General features: G+C 31.3%; 1 protein-coding gene across 2 annotated transcripts in view; it reads left to right on the forward strand.

The window, feature by feature from the left end:
• The window catches only part of LOC129218549 (Kv channel-interacting protein 1-like), a 235,764-nt gene that overhangs the window by 99,313 nt on the left and 117,080 nt on the right, over nt 1-19,371 (forward strand). The gene's annotated exons all lie outside the window — the stretch shown is intronic.

Genomic DNA, 19,371 nt, shown 5'->3' on the forward strand with positions numbered 1-19,371 from the left:
TATGTGAGTGTTAGTTTTGTTCTCACTAATTCAATTAACTAAGCATATTTTCAATTTTCGTCAATTGTGAACTGGAACAAAAAACGAGCTGAAGTCATCACATGACTTCCTTTTATTCCAATTTAGTGTCATTTCCTCATTATTGGCAATTTTAAGGTGATTCAATTGTTTACTGTCTAAATATCACCAATAGTGGACAAATTGAAACCAAATTTTAAAAAAAATCGCCAAATTTGTCGCCAAGTGTGTGAAAAACTTGGGGACCGAAAGACTGGCGATATATCGCCAAGTGTCCAACAAATTATAACACAACTAGAGTTTACATCGAAATTAACAATGATTTCCCCCCAAAAAGGGGCAAAAGACCCCCTTAGGAACATCCTAATGCAACCAAAAGAAAAAGGTGCACAACTAGACCCCACTAGGAGTCTACGTACTAAATTTCAACTTTCTAGGACATACCGTTTTTGAGCTATGCGAGATACATACGCACATACGTACATACGGACGTCACGAGAAAATTCGTTGTAATTAACTCGGGGGTCGTCAAAATGGATGTTTCGGATGTCTGTACGTTCCTAGGCATATATCCACGTGTGATCGGGTCGAAAAAAAACCCTCAACATTCATTCGGGGGTGAGAAAAATGGAAATTTAGGCCGATTTTTAAGTGAATTTTTTTTCGCGAATGCAATACTTCATTTTTTGTAAAAGGAAGTAAAGGGGGGGGGGGATGTTTACCGATAAATGAACAATTGCTTCCTCTTTTACTCTGGACTAGCGACGAACTCTTTCTCTGACCTACTTCCTTTTTGAACCTCTAATTTGCATACCTTGTAAAAGGAACGGCATAGGAATACACTAATTAGGGATGTGAGGAAGAAATTAGTTGATTTTTTTAAAGTTTGGAGAAACCTAACTTTCCATTATCCTCACTGAAGACGGCAAAAATATTTTTTGAAGGTATTCTTTAGTTGCAACTCTTCAACGCTTCTTCAGTATTAAATCTGATCCAACACACAGCACATACTTTTATCATCACTTCTTTTATTCTATTCGAAATTGTTTTCTATTGACAAAAGCCTCAGTGTTTCTGCCAAACTTTGGGAATGAAAATTCCAGCGAGAGAAACTATTCCAGCAACGGAATGGGAGAATGATGCCGCCTTTGAAAAAAAAGTCGTAATGTTTTTCCCTTTTCTCTTCAATCGAGTATTTTATATGGCGTAAAAATGAGTTTCTCTGCTTGGATTTTTTTTCTTAGTTATGTTATGGTTCCTAAAGAATAAATTTGGTATTTTAAGATAAATTCTTTTAAAATTAATAAATTTGGTAATGAAAAGGGACATCTACTAAAGCAAATGTTTTGTTATTCCTGTGAAAGTTTGTAATAATAGTAAGTGATCATACATGTTTTAAACGAATTCCTACTAAAACTACTAAAAAACTTCCGGAGAGACGAAATAAAAAAAAAAAAAACTAGAAATTGTTTTAGTTTTCTTTTAATGTTATTTTAAGTCAAAAGAAACACAATAAAAAACATTTAGCTCTTAGATTTTTCTTTCAAAAATACAATAAAATTTCTTTCAAAAAATAAATTCTCCACCCGAAGAGTCATTTCCTTATCTGACTAAGAGACTCCGGCTCTTGTTTGCCACCTCCGTGCTAATGTACTCGCGAAGTGAACTGTTCCCCATATGCAGCTAGGATTAGAAGCAACTTAACGTTGAGCTACGGTTTTAATCTAAGGAAATTTAGCCCTCCCCTGACCCCACTCCCCTCCCGACCAGAAACCCTTTTGCCTTTTAATTTGAGTTCAACTGAAACCTTCAAGCCAAAGAGAAGTCAAAAACAGATTTCGATCCACAAGTGGAAAAAAAAATAATTTTGGCGTTATTTATGGGAGTACATCTGATCCTACCATAACCTAGGAGAGACTCTTGTTTAGAGATAATCTCAAACTCGTGCAACTCAACAGCTGACTCAGCATCTTGTAACTCAACAACGCTTTAGTGTTAGATAACACTCAAATGTATAATAATCATACAATAGTAGGGGAATGAGAGTCAGAGTGAAATGGTTAAGATGACTGAGTTTTTTTCTAAATGAAAAAATCGGTAATTTGTTTTGAAAATACAGTACATAAAGAACATAGTATTTTACACTAAAACTTGTTTTGAAATAGTATTTTTTTTTTTTTTTTTTTTGCAGTAAATTTGAGTCTTCAAAAAAAAAGTGGAAATGCTTCATTCTTTTTCATAAGGCAAAGTAAAAAATAAACTTTTTCTAATGAAATATTTTCTATTCGATTATAAAACACACTTTTGATCAAAAGAATCAGTATATAAAAGGTAGAATGAATAAATGAAAGGATAATGAAGCAATAAACGAACAATTAAATGAAAAAATCGATTTATATGTGTAGAAAAATAAATGAGCGTGTGAATGAATAAAAAAATAAGTGAATGAATGAATAGATATAAGTTAATTAGTAAATGAAGGAATGTAAATGAATTAATTAATGAATGAAAACGTAAGTGATTTATATTAAACTATTTCACTTTGCCCCATCCACTTTGCCCCTTGTGTACTAAACTAATTGTACAATTTATTTAAAATACAAATAAACTTAATATTAACTAAATTAGTACTGCATTGAATATTAGGAGGTTTCGATTGCTATTTAAAATGTTTATAACAAGAACTTTATAATATTACAGTAACAAAATAATTTTTGACTTACAACAAAATATTATAATAAGAGTCAATTTTTTAAGATTTTTTAAATATTACCAAATGCTTTAATCTTCGGCGTTATTTTTTTCCTCACTGGAGTAGACTACATATTGTACTATATAGTTAAAATAATACCAGATAAGCGGAACTAAAATTAGAGTAAATATTTCACCATTTCACTTTGCCCCGCCATTTCACTTTGTCCCATGTTCCCCTACATTCCAGCTTTGTAAACAAAACTCAAATGCATGAAGTTTCGTCCAGTAAATGGAAAATTACGTAAAAAAATCGTCATATACAGAATAGCACTTCTTTTAAATGAAAAGACCCTTATACTTTTCCTGAGCTCCAACGTGTTTGTCAAAATTGACATCATCAAACCTGTTTATTATCAGAAGGAAATCGAAACAATTTTCTGACTTCATAAATAAACAAGAGTATTGTCCTGTCAAAACGTCATACACAGTCTTCAGTGTGAATATAAGACATCGTTGTTGAGAAACTGGGATTATTCTACTGCGTGATATTAATCGGACGAATATGTGGTTAAACGACATTTAGATTAATGTGCATCATATCAAGTTTGAAAAATTGCTAATTACCTTTTCAGATTTCTTTTTGATTCAAATCTCATGGTCCTATGTCTCTATGTCCAAAAGAGTTCACTTGTTGATCCTGAAGCTACTTTTTCCAGCTCTTCAGTTGACACTTACAGAATGATCCACAGCCACCAACACCCTCAACTAACAAGTTTTATTATTCAGTGTTTTAGAAACATGGCTTCCCAGAAGGAGCGACCAACCAACTTAACTGCAAACGTCAACCTGCATAAACAGGCAGAACAGTAGACTAAATCTTCAAACAGACATTAGAATTTCAATTCCCCTAACAATAGTATACATGCTAAAACGTTTAAATGTTTTATGAAGCATTAGGGGAGTTTTTATGCATTTTTCATGCTTCAACAGTACCACGTAACTACTCGAATCTTGTCAGCAAAAGCACCATGTTGTAAGTTGTATTCTCAAGTGTCGAGTAAATAATTTTCAATAAATATGTCACACGATCATCCTCATATCTTTGATTCATCTAATAAAGAACAACACTTTTTGCACTACATTTTGCACAACATTTTTTGCACTATGATTGGTTGAAATAGATTGATATTATTAGTTATTTATTTAGCAAAAACTGTACAACTGAATGAAAGGCAAAAAATGTGTTTGAGCAAACGCTCCATCCAACAGGCTAAACCACCTATACTGGGAAGTACGGGTACGGGCATCACTTCCTACAAGGAAGCTTTCTTACTGGTTCCGTCGCGTGACAGCAAAAGGCTCATGGAGAGGAAATTTCACGATGAAATCGCTTTAAGTTATGTCTCTTTAAGGACGAAAGCTATTATTTGGAGAACGGTAGTTCACCAACCATATTAAACATATGAATACAGGTCAAGGGAGGTTCAGAATATTAAATTTATTCAAGTTGGGGCTCTTTAGTTCTCTTTCTTTTCCTCCGAAAGATACACTTGTCGGCGAACAATTATGCTGGTAAATAATATAAACATGTAAACAGATTTCAAGAAAAAAAAAAAAAGAGGTGTATTTTCTTTTCCTTAAAAAAAAACACAGATAACAATTTTTATTTCTTAAGCACTTTATTATAAATTACATTCTCAATCTATCATTCTTCAAATTTATTTTAAGATGAACAATTAACCTTACTTTGATCTAAAAAAATGATAAAATTATCTGAAGCGTAACATGCTTTGAGAATATTTTATTTTTGTTAAATATACATCTAAAATGAACAAAAACGTATAGAATAACAAGATTACTTTAACCAAAATTTTCAATACATTGTATCATATAAACTTGGTTTAGAAACGTCTTGTTGGAATAAAAAAATAATATCTTACTAACTGCGTGCCCGGCGTTGCACGGGCTACTTAAAAAATGAAAGAGATGTCCAATTGATGTTTTTGTATTACTCTGACATCAGTTTCTAAAGCGCTAAGGAGTAAATAAATACGCGTAATGCAAGGTTTGCAAAACACCAGTAGAGCATATTTTTGGCAAAAATCTCTTTAACGTTAATCATAGTTATCAATAATGCAAGTTATGAGTATTTTTAATTAGCACAAAAGATGAAAATATATGCATTATCAACTATAATCTGTGCTCACGTTAAAATGAATTACATCTGATAGACTATATCTGAAATATTTATGTGCAATTACAATCAGCCTTTTACATAAAATGACACACACTTTTTGGTTGATAACGTGATACTAAAGCACCAAGAATAAATAACTACCAATAAGTATTAATTTAATACCAAGTCATCGGATTCCAATTTAGCTTTGGTTAAAATCCTTAAAAACAATCTTTGTTCAAATCAGTTTCACAAAAAAATCCAAACAATCTTAATTTAGCATGTTCTTTTAACGATATAAAATGTATTTTAAAAATAGAAACAGGAAGGAAAAAGAGAGTTATTACAATTCGAAAACTCACCCATGTGACGGGAAAAAGTCCAACAAAATAAACATAATTAGTCGCACATCCTATGTGTACCAAAATATGAGGCCGGTGAATGATAAACTTACACTACAATCAATATACATAGCTAAAGAAACAACTTTCATATGCTGAAAAGAGTTAAGAACGTTGAATGTAAAAAATAAAAAAAGGACAGACGATAAAATAAAAGGTTGTCCGAATAGGGCAACCAATTTTAAACTAATTTAAAATGAAATTCTAAATGGAAACGTTGTTTTAAGATTTGGACAGCAGCCAAAAAAATCTCTTTTAAAACAATTAGTAGAATTTTACTCGCTCACGCATATGCAAAATGGCAACAGGAAAGAAATAAAAATTCCTGAATAGCGTTATGTTAATTAACGTTTTAATTAATATCTCCGCTAATTAAAGTCGCACAATTACGAGATTGGTCCTATTGTTTTCTTTGGAAAATTCCGAATTGATCGGTATCTCGTTTGACTCTCGATTCGCAGCGGTTCTCGAGAAGATCGATCTTCAGACAGACAGACAGACAAACGGACGCGAACAGATTTTAATATTATAGTGGACAATAAAAACATTCAAAAATTAAAAAATATATTGTTTTGAACATAAAGTAAGCGTCGACTAATTACCTTGAACAATATACGAGTTTATAAGGTAAAATTGGTTCGGGGGGCTAGGAGTATCAAAATTTAAACGAAGCATAAATAAATGATGAATTTAAGTTTTAACTACCGTAAACTCATATTTAAATACGAAACCCTAATTTAAATAGTTTCGCTAAAATTTTACCATCCATTATCGTAGAACGTAAAAGAGTTCAGGTATTTTGTAACGCAATGGCTACCACAATGAAGGATTCTAAAAAAGTAGCACAGAACATGAAATTTGTTCTGCATAAAAATGAAGATATACTTGAAAATTATAAAAAACCATACGTCATTGTCTACAACAAAAAGTAATCAAATGCAGTAGCATTAGTGAAAAAAAATGGCTAGGAATCGAAACTTACTCTGAGACTGAGATTGGCGCACGCGTTGGCGATTGTTGAGAGCGCTAAGTAATCAAGTAACGATTTTGACTTAGCTGATACGTTTAGGTGATTATGAGGACCTTTAGATTTGCAGTGATATGACTTCCTTGTAGTTAGTGTTGGTACGGGGGACTTCGGAGTGAGTAAAAGCTCCGGTATCTCTCCTCGAAAATCATATTTACTCTGCTAATTCTTACTCTTCATATTTCTCCTTTATATTATTACTGTCCTTGAGAAAATATATTTTCAAAAAATAATTATTTAATTCTGAGTCATTTTCAAATGTACGGTATTTCTGAAACGAAATTTACGAAATGCATCTCTTTAATTAAATAAATTGCATTAAGTATGAGTTGCTAAGTTACTGGTTGGGTCAGTGCCGCAAAACTAGGCTTTTAGAAAGCTGATCAAAATAGCATCTTCTGTTAGAAGTAACTGGAAAATTGAATTACTACTTATTTAACATGTGGTCGTGGTTTGGTACATAGGTATTAAAGACTTATTTTAGATTCAAGTAATAAAAATTCAATCCATTCCTTTTATATCTGAAGTTAAAAACGTTTTGAAATATTTAGTTTATACCGTTTAACATAATTGCTTGCTTGCAAATCTCACATCTTTACGAAGCACATTTTGTTTTTCTTTAGCAACTGTCACGCAATAATAATTGTTGCTCATTTGAACGGGACTATTCTTCCGAAGTTTTCCTATTAATACTAATAGGACATATATATCACGATCTCCGAGCAGTAAATAAAAAAATTTCGAAGCGCAAAGATAAGGAAAAGGGCTATAATTTTCAGTTTTGTTCAGATGTTGTGAAACGTTCAGAAAAGTTTTACAAACTAAACAAACACCACTAGAAGCGATGATTTAATTCTATAATTAAAGTAATATCACAATTTTAATCATACATGAAAAATGCTTGCTAAAGGTTTAAATAAAATGCATTTTGCAGACTAGTCGGAAACGTATATTCTAATTAAAGTAACATCGCAATTTCAATAATACATGAAAAATGATTGCTAAAAATTGAAATAAAATGCATTTTGCAAACGAGTCCAAAACGTATTTCGGTGAAATGTGCCTAATTGAAGATTGAGAGCATACTTAAGTAGAATTGAAGCATTTAGAGAGCAGTTAATCTCAACGGGCCGTTCTTGGAAGTTGGGAGAGACATTGTATCCTCCCCCTTCAGGCGCAGGCCCTGTTGAGCGAGCGCCCCCTGGGTTGAAAGGGGCTCTGCGGAGTCCCATCTCTATCCGCCAGAGAAGCGAGGGCGCAACAGGCAGCAGCACATCTTCCCTCACTCTCATCGCCCGCACCCTCTTTCACACAGCCCCTCAGCATCTCCGCATCCGGATCACAGCATCCTCATCAAGGGATGCAGCACAGCACTCTGTCTCTCTCACTCCCCCCAGTGCAGCGCACGAACCATGCACCGACGGGATAGTGGGGAAGAAAGCACGCCGGACCTTCTAGTAATATCAAACAACGAGTCTTTTTATTACCTTTAGCGAGAATGATCGCTTTCACGAGCTCTCTTTTCTACTCGCCTCGAATAGCATTTCATCGCTTCCTCCACACGCTCACTGTCCAACGGTATCTGTGATATTTGTGCATTACTTCACACTCTGCAAAACGAAATCGCATTCTGAAAATGAATTGGTTTTTTGAATTCATTTTGGAAAATTTCTGTGATAGTTTTTTCTTCGTACATGGTTCTTTTATGAGCTTTTTTCCGTGCCTAATATCGGATCTTTGAGGCAAAGTCTGACTCTTTTCTTGGTTATCTCGTTTTCCGAAAGTTGTTTTTAATGGAATATCCATACCGAAGAAGAATAAAGTTTCCAGTTACTACATATCTAATGTATGAGAATCACTCGTTAACAGAACACTCATCTACGGATAGAAATGAAAATCCACTAAAACTTCGTTGATCAAAGTACGGACATAGTAGCTAACACCCAGTGTACATTCGTCCTGTTTCTCTCTATTCTTTCTACCTACTAATATTTACTCATGAAATTCAAACGTATTTCGATCTTCTCATCCATTTTCCGCAAACATATCCATTTCTTTCGCTTCATATCCATCAAATATGTCTTGAGAAACATTTGTTCGGGAGAAAGGTCTACGTGATTCGAAGTAGCGAGGACTATGTATGGGATGGTGTCGTCGCATTCGGGCGCTCGGACCCGCATCAGATCGAAAGGGTTCGTCTCACAGACGAGGGAACAGTCGACATCTGTGAAAAAACCTCCAAGGAATCTCTGTCAAAGAATTTTAGCCTATCTGAAAAACGCCTGGTACGGAATCACGGATCAATACGGTAAGACATGATTTTTTCCATCAGTAACACTAAACACATGACTGAGTCACACATAACTTGGTAATTTTAGAAACTGTGATATTTCTATAGTCTTTTACATATTTCAAATTCTCACTAAGCGGGTCTGACATAAAACAAGAGTATTCATCATTAGTTTTGTATTTTATAAACTTGAAGGAAGTTTTTTCAGTAAGCCTACAGAAAGACGAAATGTATCAATATTTCAGGGTCCTAATATAACATTTTCCACTTCTACTTGATTAAATTGTACCAAAGAAGAAGGAAGTATATTAACACTATGGTCATTTTACTGTGATGATCTAAATGAATGCTTTATTTTGAACCCCATTCTTACGAAGAAAAACATTTCCATGTACCATTACTAGAAAATTAAAAGTTAGCTAAAATTAAGTAGATCCGATTTCTCAAAAAAAAAAAAAAAAACTTCCACTTTTAGACGTCTGCAAAAATTAAAAAAACTAATGCAATTCAAAGCGATTGTAGGTGATTGCATAAATAAATGTCTGCAGTGCTCACGTTGTTTTTGTTTAGTTTTCGAGTTTTGCACATTTTTCTCCATCTTCGATAATTCAAACTGATAGTGAGATGAAAGCTTCAATTTTAATTTTTTCTTTCATTGAACTAAAAACTAAGCAATAGAGACAAATGAATAGGCGCGGTACAAACTTTTGTCTATTAATAACTCATTTAGGATGTCAAAAATGTGTTTTATAAAGCATTCTACTTCAATTTCTATTCGGAACGTGTCATTAAAGTGACTTAAATGATTTGTCAAAGCGAACTCGCTTGCTCTTAAACCCTGTAATCACCGTACTTCATGAAGTCGCATTTATTCGTTTTCCCTGATGTACTTTAGATTTTTCAGTAAGATTTGAGAAATCAAAACACACTTGAAAATGAAATAAAACGAACCGAAGCATTTAAATTTAAAAAAAAACATTGTTTTTTAAAAAAATTTAAAGTAGAAGAAGCTTTAAATAATTGTGTCAATAATGAATTTTATGCTAATTTTCTTATGTATCATGTCACACGGAGTTCCCATTATGAAAGTAAAAATGAAAATTCACTAGCTTCTTTGTATTTAATTAATAGCGTGCTAGATATGTTCCGTATTTCTTTTTTATAAATAGGCAGGACCTAAAAAAACTAACAATCGAACACTGCCATTTTCATGTGTTATTTTAGTCTCTAAATATGTTCTTTTAAATAAACAAAATCATATTTTTAAAGTTGAATTTAATTTTTAGTTCCTTCAAACTGCATGGGATTAAGTCAAAATTCAAAGTGATGATTTTTATCATTAAAAACTATGGGTACCATCGGATATTGACGGAATGCATTTTACTGCTTAGTAAAAGTTTTCGTATAAGATTTTTTTTTATCAAAAAGCTTTTTCACGGTAAATTGTCATTAAAAATTTCTATATTTCGTTAATAACAGTTTCTGCTGCTGTTATTTACGTGTTAGCATTGAGAAATTAAAAACTTAGAGTGGTGAGTTAATTAAGAAAAAGAAAGCGCAACAATTTAAGACGAATTCGTTTCGTTCACGAGTAAGATATTTAAACCTCGAAATAAACAATTTAAACCATCGAAAAAACTAGATTTGTTTTTAAAATCAATTTGTTTCAAACAATGTGAAGTAGTTATTTGCGGTAATTTTTTTTTTCTTTCGAAATTGAAGAGAACACGTTGTCAGTTGGAGGTGAACGTTGAAGTCAATTTGTGTTTTAAAAAAATCCTACGATTTTTTTTCTACTGAATAAATGCTACTTGAAATAGTACTTGAATCGGACGGGTTGTATCTGCTCCCCCCTTCTCTGTTTCTAAGCATTTTCATAATTCAATAAACATGTATGAATAGTTTTAAAAAGTTAATTGTGTCATTAAATCAAATTTTGTTTTGCAATATGTTAAAGTTAGTTACTTACAGGTCTAGTCATCTATTCAATTGTCTGTAGATGACAAATAGTACTATAAATAATGGTAGCAAAATTAATGGCAGCATACTAAAAATACAAACAAAAACGTGTATCTACGAAACTCGACCTAGAAAGTCACGATGGAAAACGTGAATTAAGGTGATCCAACCATTAAGTGTTTGTCGCTTGGGTACATAACAAAACGTAAAATTTGGCAATTTACCTTAGAGGAAATGATCCTCCTTAAAAATCGGAAGATGCAAATGATCATTGCAAAGCAATTATGCTCACATTATTAGAATTGTTAACATTAATAAAGAATATTGTTTTAAGGACTTTAAGAACAGTGCTTTAAAATTTTAATGCTTCATGCAATTTAAAGTAAAAAACACTGAATGGTGAACAAAATTGGTTTGATAACTTTAATTCTCTTATTTTATTACTTTTGACTTAACCTTAAGCCACTCATTTACTAACAAGGGAAAAATTACCTATTGTCTTCGAACCTTTTCTGTTATTGCATTAGAGTTAAATATTTACGCATGGCTTTTGTACATAACTGAAGGAGAATATCAAGATAACTAAGAAACAGACTTAGAGACTTTAAAAGTCTTTACATTTCATGAAGTTTATGAAGTGGAATAATAGAAGAACCAGTAGTAAATGCAAAGCATTGTTTTTTCACTATTCATTTATGGCTAGGAGTTGGTAAGTAAACATACTTTCGGGATAATTCTGCAATGGGCAGGTAAACAGCAGTATTTGAAGTGCGTTATCGAGATATTTGTAGAAACGCGTTTTGAATTAAATGCTAGCAATAAGGAAAGGTTGGAAATTAACGTTTGTTTTTTACGCGTTTTATTCAGCGGAAAACAAATAAGAACGATTGCACAATAAAGCTTGCGTACAATAGAGGATAAAAATGCAAAAAAAGTGAAAAATGAAAAACTCGCAGTTACTGTTCTTCACTTGCCCACCGCAGAATTAATGAACACAATTATTACGATAGCTTTTATTATCAGTAATCGGAGATTTTGTAAAAATACTATAAGTACACCCAAACCTGTTTTTATGCGGTGGATAAGGATTGCATAAAAAATCGTATAAAAAATTGTTCAAAAGTAGCTTAAAAAATTTGTTTTCGCATCACAGTTAAAAATATATTTTTTATGCTGTATATTGGAACTGCATAAAAATAGTTTCACATAGAAAATAACCCAAAAAATTACAAAATTTTAATATTGAAAGAAATCAAAATAAACCAATTGATGATAATTTTTGCCGAACAGCTGGACCAAATTTCCAGAATAAGGAAATTTTTGGAAGGTCACAATGACTTCCCATTGGGTTTCCTATGTCGTCACTTGAAGATACTACCTCGCACTCGTTTTAAAAAAGTAATTTCGGCAATTGAACCCCAATCTGATTTAAATGTTGATATACCGCACATTAAAAAAAAGCACAAAAAAAAAAAAAAAAACGCTCGAAAAATGCATAAAAAATTGACCGCATAAAAACAGATTTGGGTGTAACTTTTTTAAAATTCGTTGTTTTATTAAGTCAAAAAAAAATCGTATAAAATTTTGAAAGTTTTTTACTAATATGTCTAGTAATTTATTACCGTGTCCATCACATGACGTGTTAATAAATAACTAGACAGGTAAAAGAAATGGATGAATTCCTCTCGAATCTTTAACATTTACGTTCTGAAAGGGATCTGGATTTAAGTTTTTTCTCAATCCGAATCAATAAATTATAGTAAGAATAAGAATAAGAATGTGGAACTATATTACTTCATATTTAATTATTTTAATAAAAGTAAGTATTTTTAAAAAGCTTGGATAAAATCCCACAAAATCGTTAGCTATCAAATGAAGTATAAAAATTATAAGAAAAACTTTTGTTAGAAAAAAAAAAAAAAAAAACAGAACATTATGACTGAAAAGGAGACAATTATTCAATTTGTGTAGTACAGTAATTTTTCATTCGAGTACGTCCAGAAAATTTGTAACTATTCAGTTTTCCATTATTTTACGGAAAGTGTTTCAATAATAGTAACTCTTTATTTATAATCTTGCGGTCCTTTTTCCCCTAAGCCACATTAAATAGACTATTAGCTTCATTTTTCATGCAGACTTGTAAAATCACAATTGAGATGCTGGTTACATTTCTTTGTCTTTTGATACTGTGCCAATGGTAATGTGAGCATTCTAATGTATTTATGGTAAAAATTCCATTTTGCTTTATTTATTTTTCTGCTCAATAGTCATCCCGGACAAACTTTTAAAGCTATGCAACCAGAGCAAATTGAAACGTTTAGCTTGACGCTTTCATTCGCGCTAAATGTTGTTTGAATCTCTTAAGGGTCAGATTGGTCAGTGACATGAATTTATGACTTTATAATATTCATTATTTCTGGAAACAATTCTCTTATGAACTATAATGGCTAATAGTCTAAATACAGCCAAAAACAAAGCAATTGATGCTATATTTAGGAAATCATCTCTTAGAGTTCTAATGGTGAAATTAAAGACTAAGAACTAAGTCAACCAACGGATTAGCTGTTTTCTTTTAATTAATAAAAAATAAGTGAAAGAAAAAAATTAAAAAAAAATTCTAATAACATTTGTGGGCTACAATATAAGAATTTAGAAAAATCTTGCGTTAAAGATCCAAAACGCATATTAGTTTTTATTGCAATTGTCTTTTACAGAATACTTTTTTATAGAATTAAATTTTTCGAAGAATTTTATTTTGCTAAATAAATTCTAGCCATTACGTCTCATGATAAAATCTATCGGCGGTTGTGTTTTACAATTTTTATTTCCGAATGCATAACTTTTCTTTCATCAGAAAATATAAGAGTAAGCAAAATGATTATGCCGAAACAACTTAGTCAGAAAATATTCGAACTAACAAAGTATATTAATCATTACGTCTCAAAATGAGCCCATTAGCGGTATTGCTGTAACTTTTTTCATTTTCGAAATAGCGAAAATATGAACGCAAAACATAAAAATATATAAAAAATAACTAGGATTGAACAACTGAGTCAGAAAAGGGCCATTCTGAAAAACAATTAATAAAAAGGGGATGTTAGAAAAAAAAGTTACATTAGGAGCGTCCAGTAATTTTATAATGATACTGAAAAGCGTGGAAGTAACTTTGAAGAACTCTACGTGTTTCGATCTTATTTTAACATATGTTGTTATTTCAACTTTTTTATTCACCTCGTATTTTTCATATACTTGTTAAATTTCTTTCATGTAGTTAGTCTTTCGCAGGGAAACACGAAACAAGATAACGACATTAACAGTTTTTTTTTTTTTTTTAACAAGCGTAAGAAAATGTCAACTGATCATTTGTTATCTGAAATTCATTAAACGAATCTTACTTCTTAAAACTATGCGATAAGCATGAAAATGATTTTAAAGTTTCATGACATATCGAGTCATTTTTGAAAAATAAAATGATTCGTCATGTTGCTCCTACTACGGGGCAAGATGACGACTTTGTTTAAAACAATATGAAAAAGATATATAGCATTTTGCGTAATATCTTATATAAAAACATAGTAGTAAATAATGCTAAAGAGCTGAGAAAAATGTTTTTTCTTAAAAGGAGCATTATCGACAGCATGACGGGGAAGTAGTTTTAAATGAATGAAGGAATGACGAACGTTTTGATGCATACAAATTTTAAATGGTCCGAAAAGTGCAAAGTCCAGTGCTTGCAATTGATGAGTGATGCGCTCTGGAAACATTACCATGGCAATATAATTCTCTCTAATATTGATGCCGAGTTCATCATATTGCCCTACGTGTCAATTTTTTACCAACTGTCTTTTTTTTTAGTTAGATTGAACTCCGTTATGCGTTACGTTGTACAAATAAGCTATGTTAAATATTATTTAAAAACAATTAACAAAAATAAAGTGACTTACTTTGAACTAATGAGATCATATCATACCATGGACAAAAACTAAATTCACTGCTTCATCAAACTAACACTTGATCGACAGCCTTACACTTGTTTACTTACCAATCCATGAATATTGCTATTGTCTAAAAATTTAACTACGATATTCTTCATCTTGCCCCGTATCGTCATCATGTTTTACTGTTGTTTTGCAAATCCTGCATTACATGCATTTATTATCTCCTTAGCGCATTAGAAACTGATGTCAGAGTATTGCAAAAACATAAACTTGACGTCTCTTTCAGTATTTAGGTAGCCCGTGTAACGCCGTGCAATGAGGCTAGTTAAATAGTTCGTGTTTTTTTTAAATGTGAGTTAGAAATCCACTCATAGTCCTTCATCTTGTGAATGACAAAGCATTTATTTTAACTTTAAGATAATTTAACTTGAAATCATTTTTTAAATAGTGATGGGTCAATCCACTAGAAATCACCCAAGCCGAATTGCTCAACATTTTTTTTTTCCTATTTTTTTACCAGTTATTTTCAACTACTAGTTGAGTGCAAAAGTATTGAAAGAAATTTTTTAAGTCTCATATTTCTTTACGAACCATTTTCAGTTTGCTTTGCATCCGTTTTTTCAACCAAAATCAAGTTTTACATAGCTGCATATAACTCAGTTAATTTTAAAGCATTTAAGACAAAATGAAATCCAGCATAATTGGAATGATGCCCTTAGAAATTCACAAATAAATATTGAAGCATATCGTAAAATACGAGTTTCACAGCTGCAGAACTATTTAAAAAAGAGAGAATCACCTCTAGTATTTTTCTTGTGTAGATATAATAGATGACTACTTGTAGAAATTATAAGCTTTAAAATCTAGTTTTTTGTTCGATTTTTTTAACATGGCAAAAATTGGTATTTTGCCAAAATTTAAAGTGAAATATCTCAAAAGAGACTGAGTGAAAAATTATGAATTTAATACAGATAACACCTTTTTTTATATAATATGAGCCTGTGATAATAATTTGGTGACTGAGACTCAACTGGTACCAGTGCCATATTGCATCAAAATTGGCCAAATATTGCAATACACCGTACTCAAAATTTAACACTAAATACTGGTAAGAATCCACATTGTAACTTTATTTTATTGTAACTGAATGTGTTACAAAATTGTAATATGTGTAAATTTCACATCAGTTAGTATGATAAATTTATAATCTTCTCAAAGTATTGAAAATGTTGAAATTTGTTATTTGTGCGTTCTGCCTGAAACTGTTCTTAGATTCTTAGGGGTTATCTTCCTTATAACTTTGCATCTAGTAATCGAAATTCACTGGTTGACATTTTACAAGAAAAATATAAAAATGCTTTTGAATCACAGTCAAGGAAGACAGACATAAAACTTTATACACAACTCTGCCATTTGTTTACTCAGAAAGGAAATAACAGCTATTGAGACCCATTTTAACTTGAAATGCACAAAACTTGAATCAACAGTACTCCACAAGATTGGAATAAAAAATAATTATTTATTTTTTACTTTCCCCCTGAGGTCCCCCGCGCCTACCGTGCAAACGGTAGGTGCGGGGGACCTCATCACATAAAGTTATTTTAAATGTTCAGTCAAGCTGAGCAGATGGGACACCTTGGACAGTTAAATACAGTAAAACGTACACAGTAAAAGAAATAGGAATACAATTACAAGTACAATATACAAACATATACAGTACAAGACAATACAATGAAATGTCAAAAATTTAACTTTGTTCTTTGGTATAAGAAACCCTCATTTGAGAGTTGTAGGAAGAAGGCAGATTTGTGTGACAACATGATGTTGAGAATGTAGCTATGATGTTTTGTTCATTTGTGCGTTCATTGCTCTTTAACATAAAAAGGCGTTATCTGAATTAATTTCAAAATTTTTCACTCAGTCAATTTTGAGATATTTCACTTTTAATTTTGCCAAAGTACGATGTTTGACATGTTTGAAATATATATTATACAAAAAAAAAAAAAAAAAAGACAAGCATCTCAAGCTTAAAATTTTCACAACAAGCAGTCCTATATATTAGGGTCAGGTGGAGTAGAATAGGTATAAAAACAGGTATTTTTGAACTGATTATCAAAATATTCAAATTTGATAACCAACAATTAAAAAACCTTAACTGAGTTTTACATTTCAACAACACACTTCACATATCCATAGTTATTATTACTGAAATAATTTTATTATTTTGTGAAAAAACTATTATTTCAAAGTCTGTTTTTATACCCATTCTACCCCATGGGGTGGGGCGAAATGGGTAGTGTTGTTTTAAATTAAATTTCAGAATGAAAACATGAATTTATTAATTATTTTATAAAAATATATTAATATAAGGGTAAAAATTTATTGAAAAATGTAGTCTATAATTTCACTGCAATTAAAAGTATAATGTCTACGATTAATGAGGGTTGGCTGACTTCAGTTTTGATGATCTGTTCTTCAATCTCCATTTTCGCATTATTGGGGGAGGTGAAGAAATTTCCCATCAAAGACTTCTTGAGAATTTTAAAAACATAAGTACAAGTATATAAATATTCTAGAACTTGAGCAATAAAATACTTTTTAAATTTCTTAACAATATTCAACTAGCACCTACTATCCTGTAGATACTTGAACATAAGCTCAGTGAAGTGGGAGTTTGATCAGACGGATTTTTAATTTATTTAGTCACCTCTGACGTTATCTAGTGGCTGCATGGTAGGCAATTGATAATTTTACTATCGATAGCATGCTTTACAGTTTCATAAGACAGCTGGCTTGCATGTCTTTTTAGATGCCTTGCGAAAAGTTTGAATCATTTGTTTTAAGATTGTCTTAAATCCAACTAGATTTAGTGCAACCATGAGCAACTTCATAACATAAGGATTTCAGAATGTATAAAACTTTTGATAAAATGAACGATTTACTTCAGAGAATAACTTTTAATGAGAAAAAAATGTTAATTCCACAGCCTATGTCATTAAGCCTAATATTATACCCATTACACTCCACTTTAAAAAAAAATATTATATTTCTTAAAATCTATGGAATTTTTCTTTTCTAATTTTTTTAGTTGACAAAGGAAGAGGAGGGAAAGGAATCTTTTTAGAAAAATAACAGTAATAGAATGCTATCTAAATTCAAACAAAATCCTGAAAACAAAGTTTCAACGATATCAGTTGGTTTCGACTTTTACAATATAACTTACAAGAAGGCTGCCACTAAACTGTTTCCATTCAGTTTTTTCTTGAACCAAAATAAAGTAAAACTATTGTAAATAACATGAGTGTTTTTATTTTTTTAAATTATTTTTCGTTTCTGTAACTCAAAAGATTAATAAACTACCCATTCCACCCCACTTGACCCTATCTATGCAAGAAAAAAAAAACTAGAGGTGAGTCCCCCTTTTTTTAACAGTTTCTCAGCTCTGAAACTCGTTTTTATGCTATTACTCAATTTCTAGTTGTGAATTTTTTAGGGCCTCATTCTGATGATACTGGAGTTTATTGGGTGATTTTCGAAACATTAAATTCATTGCTATCAGTGCCTTTTTTCATGGTTTGTAAACCAATAAGCCTTTTTTAATACTTTATTTAGCTAGCAATGGAAATTTCCTTGTACTGACTAGAAAGTGTGCATAGTTTTTTATCTTTTTTGTACCCTTTCAAGCAGCTTTTTTATTGTTTGTTCATTAAATGAAGGAGGAATATTTGTTAGTTAAACAGAAACACATCCGAAATTGACTTTACGGAATAACTCGTCTAACATTTTAAAATTTCAATACAGTTTGTGTCCTTAAGAGCAACACACGATTGTTACCCCAGGAAATTAAATATTTTTTATGTGCAAAATATTTTTTATCGTAGTTAGCGATAGTATTAGGAAAGCGATATTTGTTTCTTCTCAGAATGTGTGAGTCTAAATGCGGAAATATATCTTCCTTATATGTTGTCTATTGGAAAGTATATTTCAATGTGAAGAGTACTTTAATTATCTCTCGTGAGTGTTACCCATTTATTTTGTAATATTTTTTTAAGTAGGGTTGGTTGGGGGAAGTGGGTCACCCCCCGAAACTGAAATATGGATAACGTTTTCAAATGTTTTTGGGCTGATCATGTTAAATTTCACCAAAGTGCTTATTTTGGTTTTGTGGAATTTTTCCTACGTCATAACATTTATTCGAACAAAAACAAAAATTATGAAAAATATGTTTTTTCTTGAGTTCAAGCAACATTTTTTCAAAAAGTGTTTCCAGGTTAGTTTTTATTATTTTTTATGATAATTAGTTTTGACTTTTCGTTTAGCTTAAAGTTCATACAGCAACAAGCTTTTTTTTTAATATAAAATATGATTAAAAAGTCTTTAAGAGGAGGGGTCCCACTTACCTCGTAAATTTTTGCTTTAAGGAGTAAGTGGGTCCCCTTACTATGAAGTAAAAGGGTCCTCCTATAATAATGGGGATTTCAAAAGCAACTCTGATTAAATATTTGTATTAGTGAAATACAAAATAATTATGATGGCCAAGTAGGAATTGATAATTCAGCTACAAAAATTGCTAAAGCTATTGATTATGTAATTAAACGTACATCAAAGTAAATCAAAAAAGTACTGTTGTAAGAACGAATAGAAATGGTGAATTTTTATTGGCAGGATGTTGGAATTGTTATTGAGAATGAAGTCAAGTATGATGATAGTTCTTAGATGATGATAGACGAAACCGACCTTAATCAACTGTATTACGTTTATTGAACTCAACTTTATATCTTAAAAGTAAAATATGTACCTATAGGCTTTCAATAAATTTCACAGATGTAATTGTTTATTGTTTAAAAATTTTCTGTCATACACATTTA

The sequence above is a fragment of the Uloborus diversus genome, chromosome 3 (assembly GCF_026930045.1).
Source record: "Uloborus diversus isolate 005 chromosome 3, Udiv.v.3.1, whole genome shotgun sequence".
Lineage (NCBI taxonomy): Eukaryota > Metazoa > Arthropoda > Arachnida > Araneae > Uloboridae > Uloborus > Uloborus diversus.